This window comes from Oryctolagus cuniculus, chromosome 1, assembly GCF_964237555.1.
Source record: "Oryctolagus cuniculus chromosome 1, mOryCun1.1, whole genome shotgun sequence".
Lineage (NCBI taxonomy): Eukaryota > Metazoa > Chordata > Mammalia > Lagomorpha > Leporidae > Oryctolagus > Oryctolagus cuniculus.
The window spans coordinates 112,477,404-112,489,794 of NC_091432.1; positions in this window are offsets into that span (position 1 = coordinate 112,477,404).

Sequence of the window (12,391 nt, forward strand, 5' to 3'; positions counted from 1 at the left end):
GACCGGGGGAACAGGGGACTCTGTCAGCGTGGGTGTGGGCATGAGCGCCTCTCCAGATGCAGCCTACAGCGAGGCTTTGGGGCAAACGAGTGACTACCATGGGACACTGGAGGCACTCCCCGGACTCGCCCAGCCTGCAGCTCCTCCAGCCCCGGATCTCTCTGAGTGCCTGACTTCAGGGCCACCCCAACAGCTGTGGGGGCCCTGCACGTGTAAGGAGCAGATCTTCCATCTCTTAGATCCCCCACCCCCCACACATACAAGGCACCCTGGGGTGGGAGGGGCTCCAATAGACCCTCTCATTCCCTGTTCTCTATAGGGCGCCTGGGGAACTGAGTGGAAGGGGTGAAAGGAGGGAGGGGCTGCCAGCCAGTTTATCTCCCCAGAAAATCCTCTGGTACAGTGTTGTGCCTCCCAGGGAGTGGGGCTGGGAGCCACAAGAGAGTGAACCAGAAGGAGGGCAGGTTGGGGTTCAGGGGGAGAAGGTGGAAGAGCAGCTGGGGGTCCAGAGCACAGCTGTGCTTCCCTCCTGGCCCGGGCCAGCCCCACCCAGATGCCCTCCAGCCTCCAACATGCCGGTCAGACAAAGGGGAGGGAGGCTGCAGAAGCCAGCAGCGCCGACCAGTGCGAGATTCATTTGCTGAGTGCACTTTAGGGTCTGTGCCGTCCAAATGCCTCCAGGGATTCGCTTCTGAAACAAGAGCAAGAAGGCGAGGGACACACTTTAGTTGAAGCTCTGCCCATCGCAAACTTCCCTCGGACTCGGGGATGATCCTAACAGCCCAGCGCCCAGCGCCCAGCATGGTGAGTCTCTAGTTTAGGGTCTGTCTGCCTCTTGCACTTGGGGGAGCGCCTGGAGGGCCAAGGCAGAGTCTCTGCAAACTCTGGGTCACTTGCCCAGCACAGGGCCTGGCCAGGATGCTGGCAGGGAGCAGCCGCTGTGTCCCCAGACGCGGAGGGCTTGGAGGCCTGGCTGCAGCCATGGCAGGGAAGGGGGCTCCAGCAGGGCCTGAGGCTCGGCCTTCCTGCCAGCCCTGTCCAGAGCCAGCGCAGCTTGGCGCCAGCTGCCCCAGGCCCTGGCCTGGGCTCCTGCTCCCATGTTTATCCGCCTCCATCCTGTCCCCTGGGACAGCCAGGACTTAATGAACTGCTGAGTTGCCAAGGCTGCCTTTGATCGCAGCGGTTCAGCAGGGGGAATCGATATCATTAGTGGAGAAAATCTGGGTTGTGGTGTGGAGATTTGGGCTGGGCCTTGTGGCCACGTGACTGCCTGCTCACCTGCTGGGGCTTGGAGCTGAGAGGGCAGAGCGGGAGCCCGGTGGTCTGCTGAGACGAGGCCCAGCCTGGACAGAGCTCAGGGATGCCTGAGAGAGCAGTGCTGGAGAGAACCAGTCAGCACCGCCAGCCCAGTTCACGGTGCACTGGGGACAGCCAGCCAATGAAGGCAGGAGATGGGAAGGGGCCCGAGGGCGTCTGGAGAGTGGGGAGGAGCCCAGGGTCTGTAGCAGAGAGCTCCATGCAGGGTGCAGCTGCAGCGGGTCCACACTGAGCAGCAGTGTTGAGCGTACCTGCTTGCAGCCCGCAGGAGTTTGGAAGGCAGGGGATGGCAGCAGGGGGCACATGGGACTGGGAGAACCCACATCCCTCCCCAGAGCTCAGAGCAGGGAGCCTGCCCAGTGCTCCCCCGACGTGCTCCTGCCCGCCTCTCCACCCCCAGCACCAGCCTCCCCACAGCAGGCCCCAGCATTCTGCCACTGTTAAGGTCCCTGCACCCACAGGCAGAACCTGGGTGATGTCAGCACCAGCTGGCTCCTTTTGCCAGGATCCGGGTTCCTGCCTCCCTGGCTTGGTGGCCCCCAGCTCCCTCCTCGCTGGTTCTCAGGGTGGTGCTGCCAAGGCTGCCAATAACTTGGTGGCCGCCCTGTATACCGGGTGCAGCTTGAACAGTAACCTCCTCCCCGCCGGGCCCTCCCGCCTGGGCACCAGGGCTCCCAGCTTCCGGGAGGCCAGCACGGCACAGGCTTTCTTGGGGCTTGAGCCCTGCCTGGGGGCTCAGGCTGGGGCACAACTACTGTCCAGGTCCCCAGGTTAGACCTAAAGAGCACACCAGGGAGGAAGGGGGCCTGGGGACAGCTGCGCAGCCTGGGCCTGCCCTGGGCCTCCCTCTTGGCCTGACCGCCCTCTGGCGAATTACTTCTCTTGGCTGTTGGGTTTCCTCATGCAGAAAGTATGGGGTGGCCCCACTTCATAGGACCCAACGGGACACTGGAAAGAGAACAGGAAGTCCCAGCACTGCCAAAGGCGCCAGAGGCACACAGCTGTGCGGCCCCTTATTCAAGTGGTGCCATGCTCCTTCTCAGGGACAGAGTGACCCGGGATGCTCTGTGCGAGGCGCCCTGTGGCCCGAGGGCAGCTCTGGGACAGGGCAGGGGCACAGTGACGCCGTAGCAGGAGGCAGCAAAGCACAAAGAAATGCACGAAGTTGCTCTGAGCTGGGAGTGACAGCGCCAGTCTGGAAAGACAATGCTTGGGCTCTGCCCCGTGAGTCCAGTCCCGGAGGGGCTGCACTGGGAAGACAGCAAGGGGGCTGGGGACGTGCTCAGTGTCCTGGGCTGAGAACAGGTCCCTCTGCCCCTCCTCGGGCCCTCACGTAGTCTGTGGGTGTCATCAAGCCCAGGCCACAGCCCCAGCCAGGAACACCCAGCGCGTTGGGGCTGCCTGTGCCAGTGCTCACACCTGGGGAGCTCAGTGTCCCTGCGCACCCTGACACCGCCACCAGAACAAGCCCGGGGCGCCAGCAGCAGCCTCCTCCTTCTGTCTTGTTGCCTCCCAACTCACTGCAGCCAGGCCCAGCAGGAGCCCCTGCTCTCTGTGGGGGGAGGGGCGGGGCAGGCATTCCCAGAGCGGGTGGGGCAGGGGCTGACACTGGGAGAGGATGCCAGCCAGGGGGGGGTCACGCCAAGGAGGCTGAGAGGAGACAAGTCCCGGCAGGGCAGGGCTGTGCTCAGGAGCCTGGAGCGGACAGTCCCGCCTCCTCCCCAGCTCCGATCCCGGGAACTGCTCCCTTGGAGCTTCCAGCCAGCTTCCGCCCCCACCCATGCTAGGGCCCAGGACCCAAGAGGCAGCTGGGTGGGCTACGGCACCCTCCTGCCAGATGCCCCCACCAGGACAAAGGCCGTCTCCACGCTCCCCCACCCGACTTCCGGTTGTTTTCAGTCTCATCTCTGAGCTTCTGGGACCCTCGGCTTCAGCGGGGGAATCTGCTCTCTTCGCCGTGCACTGAGAAGTTGGGGGGGTGGGGGGGGGTTGGAAGATCCCGTTCCCCATGTTTTGTACCAGAATCAGGATAAGCCCGTGGCAGAAGTGGGGATGTCAACCCTGGATCACAGCTCCGTCTTGGCCAGAGGATCTCCGGAGTCGCTCACGGCTCAGTCCTGGCTTCATAGACCAGAGGGGGAATATGCTGGCAGGGAGCACACAGCTGGTAGCGGCAGAGCTTGGCTCTGCCCCACTGGAGTTCCTGCTTCCTGCCAAGGGCAGAGGGTCCGAGACAAGGCTTCCCGGGAACAGAGACTCTCCAAGGAGCAGGAACACCTCCCGAGGGCTGGTGGCAGTTGCAAGGCTGCAAGAGGAGCGAGCTGCAGCCACGGCAGCTTGCCCCGGGCTGTCTTAAGTCATATCCACAGGCATTGTGTTAGCCCAGAGGGAGCTCCGGCCTAAGCTAGGAGACCTAATCTGCTACTTGGAGCTGAACGACCCTGAGTGTGCTCCAGGGTGTCTCCAAGCCTCAGTTTGCTCATCTGGAAGATGGGCATGCTCTGTCTGCCCCTCAGGTTCATTGTGAGGCTAAAGGCACACACACACTGAGCAAATACAGACTCATGAGGCGTGCGGGGCCAGCGCCAAAAAAACAGAATTTCAGTCCAGGTGACACATGCCCTGCAGGCACAGCATCCACAGGTTTCCAGAAACAGCTCTGACTTATACCTGTTCGTCATCCAAACAGTGACATTTGTAGAATGAAAGTGTTGCCAGGACAACAGGTGTTGGGCGGGAATGCCCTGGGAATCCTGGGAACACGCATCAGTGCCTCGACCCCTTAGGGTTAAGAAGCCTCTGCTCCCAGCCCTGTGTGAGATGCTCACAGTCCCGGGGCCCCTGGGGAAACACTGGGGAGACATTGGGGAGACACCGGGCTCTGCTCTAGCTCGACCAGTTTAAGCCCCTGATGCTGGCCTCTCGCTTCCCCACTGAGCGCTGCTCAACACCCCTTTCTTGTTTCTCCGCTCTCACACTGGCCACGAGCCTTGCAGCTGGGAGCCTCATACCTACCCCTGCCTGGCCCATAGGCGATGCTCTGCAATGTATGGGGAAGAAAGCAGTGAGATGGGGCCGGCGCTGTGACACAGCGGTCAAGCCTCCGCCTCCAGGGCCAGCATCCCATAGGGATGCCAGTTCAAGTCCCAGCTGCTCCACTTCCGATCCAGCTCCCTGCTAATGGCCTGGGAAAGCAGCCGAAGATGGCCCAAGTATTGGGCCCCTACACCCACAAGGGAGACACAGAAGCTCCTGGCTCCTGGCTTCGGATCGGTGCAGCTCTGGCTGTGTGGCCATCTAGGGAGTGAACCAGGGGATGGAAGATCTCTCTCCTCTCTCTCTCTCTGCCTTTGCCTCTCCTTCTCTGTAACTCCACCTTAAAAAGAAAAGAAAAAAGATGAGAGGGGGCCCCAGCTAGGAGAAGAAAACCAGGCAGAGAGGAGGAGGTTAAAGCGCTGCCGGGGTAGGCGGAGCAGAAGTCAGCTTGGCAGGAAGAGAGAGCTGTTGTTTCCTAGCAAGCAGGCCAGGGCAGGCTGCTGGGCCCTTGGCCCCGCCCCCATGCACGTCTCTGCGCATCGCACCTGGTGGCTGGCCAGGGAGCTGACATCCTCATGCCCGCAGGTGACGAGCCAGCCGAGAGGACAGTGCGTGCCTTGTTGGGAGACCGTGGGGATGGGAGTCTGCGCCCAAAGAGGGAAGGCGAGCCAGAGGCCAGCTGGGGGCGCCCCTCCTTCCTCGCCAGCTGCCCCCCCCACCAGACAGGGCCCCCCGCCCCGCACTGGCATCCAGAGTGGGTCCCCTTGGTCCTCTAGCCGGGTGCCTGGGTGCCGTGGCTGTCACTTGAATGGAGAAGGATGTTTCTCTATTTTCTAGCTCAGATGAGCTTTCCAAGACGCTATCTGGCTGTGATATAAATCCATTGAGAAAGCCCTAGAGGGAGCCCCTGCAAAGCCCTAAATTGGACACTAAAAACAGATAAAAGCCGATGGTTTAAAGGCTTTCTGTGAGCTCCATTTGGGGGAAGGAATGAAAACAGGGATTTCCTTTGTCCTCACCCACCGACGCACTTTGGGCAGCTGTGGCCTGAGATTTTAAAGCTTTTGTGTCCCAGTTGCAAGCATCCGAGTGGTCGATGAGCTAGGGCTACAGGGGAGGGTCAGGGCTGAGACGGCCTCCAAGGGGCCCTGACCTCTCGGCCCCCAGCAGCCTGCAGCCCTGCTCCGATGGCCAAGTGCAGGGCTCAGCCCTGGAACGACTGAAGGGACGAGTCCCAGCCCTGCCCAGACAACAGCTGTCCCAAGGGTTACCCAGAGCCAGGGGAGCGCACCACGCCCTGCCCTGCGGCCTCTGCACAGCACTCTCACCAGCAGGGCGTTCTGGAGGTCACCTGCACTCACACCAATGTCCCTCTTGGCCACTGCCCTGCAGCCAGAAACTTGGAGTCGGCAAAGACAGAAAGGCCACTGTGAAAATTCCAAGGGTGACAGATTTGGCCCAATGCACCGCACACAGGGCTGTGGCAATTCCGTAGCCAATCTTTGGGCTAAACAATGGAACTGAAGCTATTCCAACCACAGGGATGGATAGGCCTTTACCTTCTCAAAACGTTGCCATTGGGCTAGGAGCTGTAATGCTAGCATTAGCCTAACTCAGGGGTCTTTGGCCTACCCACTGGAATCACCCAGCAAGCTTTTCAACATGCCCCTGCCCCAGACACACCCCAGAACAATGAAATGCGAATCTGCAGTGTCAGCGTTTTTCAGACTGAATCTCTACCCTTTTCCAGGAGACTCTGTGTGGCAGCCAGGCCTGAGCCCCTATTCTAGTGGGCTGGATCTGCTGAAGAGCGGGGCCCTCACTCCCTCAGGCCCCCTCCCACTCCTGCAGGCTCCCAGCCTTCACCTGAGACCTGAAGTGGAGGGCTGGAAGAATGCCTAGTGATGAAAGTTGAGTTAGGAATGTCCCCCTTTTTTCCTGCTAAGCAGCGTGAACCAGACTCTGGAATGACCTGCAGTGGGACTGCAGGGTGTGGAAGCCACTTGTGGGGGCCTGGAGTCAGTGTCAGGTCTGCCAGGGAGGTGGGAAGTCAGACAGGCCCCCTCATCCCTGCCATCTGACGGGTGACAACGCAGAAGGATAAGGGGGTGACCTAACCAGGGTCCCCAGCACTTGTCTAGGCCCCGGGGCTGTATCCTTTATGCATTGGCGTCTATCTGTGGCTTGTAACTCTGTGGGACTTGTGGCTCTGGTACTAAATGCTGGGGGCTGGGGGCAGCAAATTTTTTGGTTGCTGGCAGCCCCTTGGTGAATGCACTCTCCACACAGAGGGAAGAGGAGGGTCATCACAGCACCCCAAGGAACTGTCCTGTTCTGGAATCTCAGCTCTCCCATTCACAGGCTCCGGGACCTTGAACATGATCTCGGCTGCTCCGAGCTTCCGTTCTGCTGGTTTATAAAATGGGAAACCGTTATCTCGCAGGAGTGTTAAATGCTGGTTCGAGATCAAGTGTGTAAAGTGCCCAGGCCACACTCGGTTTAGAAACAGTCACTGTGCACCCTCACTTCCCCCCTCCTTGCCCTCCCCTGGAGTCAAGGTGATGCTTCGAACCAGCGGGTCCACAGCCCTCAGCCCCTGGGAGCTGGGCTGCCCTGGGCCCAGAACAGGAGGGGTGGCCCCGAAGTAGACAGGATGGGAGTTTGGGGACCTCGTTCTTTCCCCGGCAGGACCCCCCTGGCCCTAGCAGAAAGGGCGGTGAATGCCTTTCAGAGCTCCTGGGTAGAGGGATCTAGCCTCTGAGCAAAAGGCGGCGCGTTCCCGCCTGGCCCCTCTGGCCCTGGACGTGGCCTCTGATGGAAGTGGGCTGCAATTACGTGAGTAATGAGCTTTGCAGCCAGCGCCCACAGAGCGCCTCCTCTGTGCCTGGGGTAAAGGAGGGGTGAGACAGGCATGGGCCCCGTCCTCAGGTTGAAGACATCTCAGTTCCAGGCGGCCCTCGTCTGTGTTTGGGTCACCCTCCCCTTCACCACCAGAATTTGCTGAGATCCTGACCCCCCGCCCCGTGGTGTTTTTGGGAAGCTGGATTTGGGGGAGGTGATTAAGGTCGTGAGGTCGAAGCCTTCATAACTGGGGTTACTGCTCTGATCAGAGGCCACAGAAGGCTGCCTTCCCCCTGGCCACAAAGCACACAGAGAAAGCTCCCCCTGCAAACCCGGACATCAGCCACTCCACCTGGGATTTCGCCACCTCCAGAACCATGAGAAACACACTAGTGTTGCTTGTGAGATGCGCTGCCCGTGGTATTTCGGCAGAGCAGCCAGAAAGAATTCCCACAAAAATACGGCCCTGGAAGAGGGGGGTGCGGCTGCAACATGGGTCCCGGGCAGAGGCTGGGGGAGCCTGCAGTGCCGTGGGGGGCCGTGAGGGGCAGTCCCGGTGAGGGCTCATGGGAAGACAACAGCCTTAGAGAAAGCTCGGCCTCCTCAGAGAACACCTGGCGGGTGGGGCCATCCAGCCCTCGGGCTGTGTGAGGCCTCCGGAAATCACTTGGTCCAGCCCTGCCAAGGCAACCCTCAGGCAGGACTTAGTGAGAGAGAGAGAGAGAGTTATAGACAGTGAGAGAGACAGAGGGAAAGGTCTTCCTTCAGTTGGTTCACCCCCCAAATGGCCGCTACGGCCGGTGCTGCGCTTATCCGAAGCCAGCAGCCGGCTACTTCCTCCTGGTCTCCCATGTGGGTGCAGGGACCCAAGCACTTGGGCCATCCTCCACTGCCCTCCCGGGCCATAGCAGAGAGCCGGACTGAATCTGGCACCCCAACCGGGACTAGAACCCGGGGTGCCGGTGCCGCAGGCGGAGGATTAGCCAAGTGAGCCACGGCACCGGCCCAACAGGTTCATTTTTAAGTGGATGATTTTGTACGGCCCGTGAATGATGTGGCAAATATCCAGACGGCCCTTGGCAGCAAAAAGGTTTCCCACCCCTGAGGCCTAAGTGCTCACGAGCCGCGTGCTGGTGGCAATTCGGCTGGAAAGGGCCAAACGATAGTCTTCAACAGAGCTGAGGAAACACCACTGGGGACTGGGAGAAGGGTCATCCAGGTTACAGAGTACTAACAAGGAGGACTGAACTGTCATGCCCCAGTGTTTGAGCAATTAGATTTGGCTGAAGAAATTTCCAAACAAAAGGCAGAGTGACCAAGAGAGAGGCCTGCCCTGTGGGTGCAGGGACCCAGGCACTCGGGCCATCCTCTTCACTGCTTTCCCAGGGGCTTTAGCAGGGAGCTGGACGGGAAGCAGAGCAGCCAGGACTCAAACCGGCACCCATGATGGGATGCTTATGGCTTAACCTGTTAGGCAACCTGGCCCGTGAGCAAAAGATCGAAGGCACAGTTGAGCTTCTGTCGGATGCTTGTAGTAAAATGGGAGAAGAGAAGAATGATTTAAAGACGGAATTTTTAATCAAAAGGGAAGCCGAACTTAAAAGACACAGAATGTACTCAATCGGTTCATATTGTAAAAAATGAAGCAATGTGTCAGAAAGAAAATGCCGAGGATGTGGCCAAGGACCCGTGATGGGCGATTATCACCCATTGTCCCAGTGTCATCTATCAAAGGGGGACAGAACAGCCCGAGTGCAGCTGGAAGGTTACTGGAGCTGCCTCTCCCACCCCAGGCCCGCCGTGCTAGGGGCACAGATGACTTCTAGACAGGGCCAGGGACACCCGGGGGACCTCCGTGCTTACTGAGGCGGCCTCACATGTCCCCTTGCGTTCTGAAACAGTGCTCCGTGGCCACTCCAGGTGTGACTCCAGCAGCTCCAGCTGTGGTGTGGGCCACGAGAGCCACCCTCTGGAGGCTGTGATCGGTGAACCGTGGGGACACCCATGCAGTGTCACCTCTGCCAGTGCACAGAGACAGCAGCACGGGCTTGTGGCTGCTCCTCCCCACATGTCAGAGAATGAAGCCGTCCAGAGTGCGCAACTCAGCCCCCTCTAGGGCGAGATCTAGTGGAGCCGTGGGAGAGAGCCGCCCCCAGGACCTCAGACTGGCAGAGCCCCCAGCAAGCTGAGTTCAGCTGGGACAGTGGGAGAGCTATAGGCACCCATCTCCACCCCATGAGAGCTGCAGCATGGGCTGCCCCAGCAAAGCCACAGGGAGAGGGACACCTGGAGCTTTGGGGGCCCAGCCCAGAACACGAGGCATCGGTTCAAAGAAGCCTTAAGATTTGATCTTGAGCCTTAAAATTTAAGCTTGCTTGCCAGGATGGGCTTCAGATTTCCTTGGGACCTGTAACCCCATTCCCTCCAATTTCTCCCTTTGGAATGTCTGCCCTGTGCCTGTCTATCATCATACATATCACACACCTGACTTTTCAAGTTCACAGCTGGAGAGGAATTTGCCTCAAGATGAATTGCACCTTGAGTCTTACCCATGTCTGAATGAGACGAACTTGGGGGACTGGGGGATGGAATGCTGGGATCTAAAGGTTCGTTACCCACCCCCTCACACACACACACACACACACACACACACACACACATCATGTTTTGCAATCCTAGTCCCAAGGCAGTGGTATTAGAAGCTGGGTTCTTTGAGGAGGTGAGGAGGACACCAGAACAAGGCCAGTGGGGTGAATGCTGTCCACAACGCAGGGAAGAGGGAGCGTGCAAGTACAAAACGAGTCCTTGCCCCAGCTCGGGGAAAGCTAGGAAAACTCCCTAGCAGAGGCGACCACCAGCCGGAGAGCTGGAGCCTAGGTGGGGATCATCCAAGGACTTCCGGGGCCCAAGACTGCATTTCTACCAAACTCCCAGGGGACGCTGACGGCCGCTCACGGCATCGCACTGTTCCAGGCCACATTAACTTTAGGAGAGCGGAGGGCAAGGAGGCAGCTTCAGGTGAGGAAGAGGCAGGTGTGCCTTTCAGAGATTCTGCCTGGTGGCTGTGCAGACGCGGTTGGGGGAGGGAGCAGGTGCCTGCTGGGAGCTGCTGAGACCTCAGCATCTGTTGCTCCCCATGGCGGTCGGCAACAGGCTCAGCCCGGAGGCTCCCTCTGAATTTTTACACATCTTGCTATTATCTGACTTTGTTCCCAGCTGTCTTTTCAAGGATGTTTGTATAGCAAATTGCCTTGGAAGATGGAGATAGTGACTCTCAAAAGCGAAGGGAAAATTAATGTCCAGCAGTGTAGAGACAAGGTCTCCTTCTGGGGCAAAGTCAGACCGGCTTTCTTCCCATTATAAACGACCCGGTCCCCCAAGCTCAGGATGCCTGTAGCGCAACTCGCTGCCCCTGCAGGTGTCACCTCCCCCCGACTACCACCAGTCCCCCTGTAGGACCTGGGCTTGGGGAACCACGGCGGCGCTGACTCTGTGGCTACCGCTGTTGCTGTGAGGAATAAGGCCCTGTGTCTCTGACCACGAGTCTGCTGTCTTCTGCCACATCGTGAAACAATGGCAGCCTAACTTGCTAGCACGTGAGGGGGTAAACACCAGGCCCTTCACAGTTCTTTGCTCCCTCCCCATCCTATCGCACCCCCACTGCCTCCCTCAGTTGGCCTCTCTTAGCAACCCCCCCATACATAGAGTTAGACCAGCCTGGCTTCCGATTCACCAGCTGTCGCAGATCCCCTAAGGGGCTTCACAGCAACTTTGCCATTGCCATGCCCACGTGCACCTGCAGGTGGGCTTCCTCTCTGGGCTTCCCATCTGCAGGAAGCCAGTGCTCAGAGGGCAAGGTTTCCCGCAGTGGGAGGTAGGTTCGTGTCCATCGCTGTGTTTGCTCTTTCCAACAACACCACATGGAGGAATGCCCCGGTCTCACTCCACAGACGGGGAACCCGAAGGGCCTAGACGCCAAGACGCGCAAGCTCTCACTCCCATGCTCTTTTCACAACACCGCAATGGCTGCTCATTTTCATGTGTCAATGTCAACTTGAACCAAGTAGAGAAAAAATAAAGAGTCTTACAAAGCAGAAGAGAAATGGCTGGGAATAGCATTAGCATTCATAATCCAGAGCGTGTACATGCAAACGCTCCCAGAGCCAGCTCCCACCCAAAGCTGGCAGCCATGGCAGGGGCTGCATCCCCCACTCTTGCACAGGGATGCAGCTTTTACTAACAGACCAGGAGAAGGGGCCCCACTCCCCAGGTGGCGGTGGTGAGAGGGTGTGGGGGAGGCCGCAGGCTCACTCCAGGCAGTATGGCTTTGTGTTTGAATTGTAGATCACCCGGTTTGATCGGAAAGTCAGAAGTGTAGCCAGGCCTCCTGCAATGGCCAGGCCTCCTGCTGACCTATGTATGCGGGGAGAGGAAGCACACAGGAGAGGCCCGCCTGCCTCAGCCCTGCACCGTGGAGGCAGGTGCCAATGTCAGGCAGATGCAGAACGTGCCGGGACCATCCCAACAGGACCTCCCACCAGGGCGGCTGCCTGGGAGCGCTCAGGATTTCCTTTCCCGCTTCCAGCTGCGTCCAGGTACATGAAACTTTTAGCACCTGCCACCTCTTCGACAGCTCCTGTTCAGTCTTGTCCCTTCTCTCTCCTCCATCACGCCCAGTTCATCTCTGAATGATCTAATATTAATGCTCGCGTCATAGCAGGAGTCGGAGGAAAAGAACGGGTTTTGTCCACAGAGAGAGGGAGTAGAGAAATTAATATAATATTTGTTCAGGATTGATTTCAGGCTGTAATCCCTGCTGCCAGAGAGACCCATCTGTTTAAAACTATCAGACACTAATTACCCAGCGCGTGAACACAATAGCAGGATTGAGGAGCGACCGCCGATACTCCCCCATGCACTTGCGATTTAGCATTGTTATTTATTAGGGGAAAAAAAAAACCTCTCAGTAAGACGGATCTCCCATCCACTTGACTGGCAGCGGCTCCCAGAGGGCCCGGGAACGCTGCAAGGAAGAAGCTCTAGAATTTCTGGAGCAGAGAATGCCGGGAACTGCAGTCAGCCAGCTAGAGAGGTCGGAGGCATTCCAAGTTCTTTCCCTCTGCCCTGTGACAGTCTGGAGGCCCCGGCCACGCCGGCCCTATGGGGATAGTTCATAAGGAAAGCGTCGGCCCCCAGG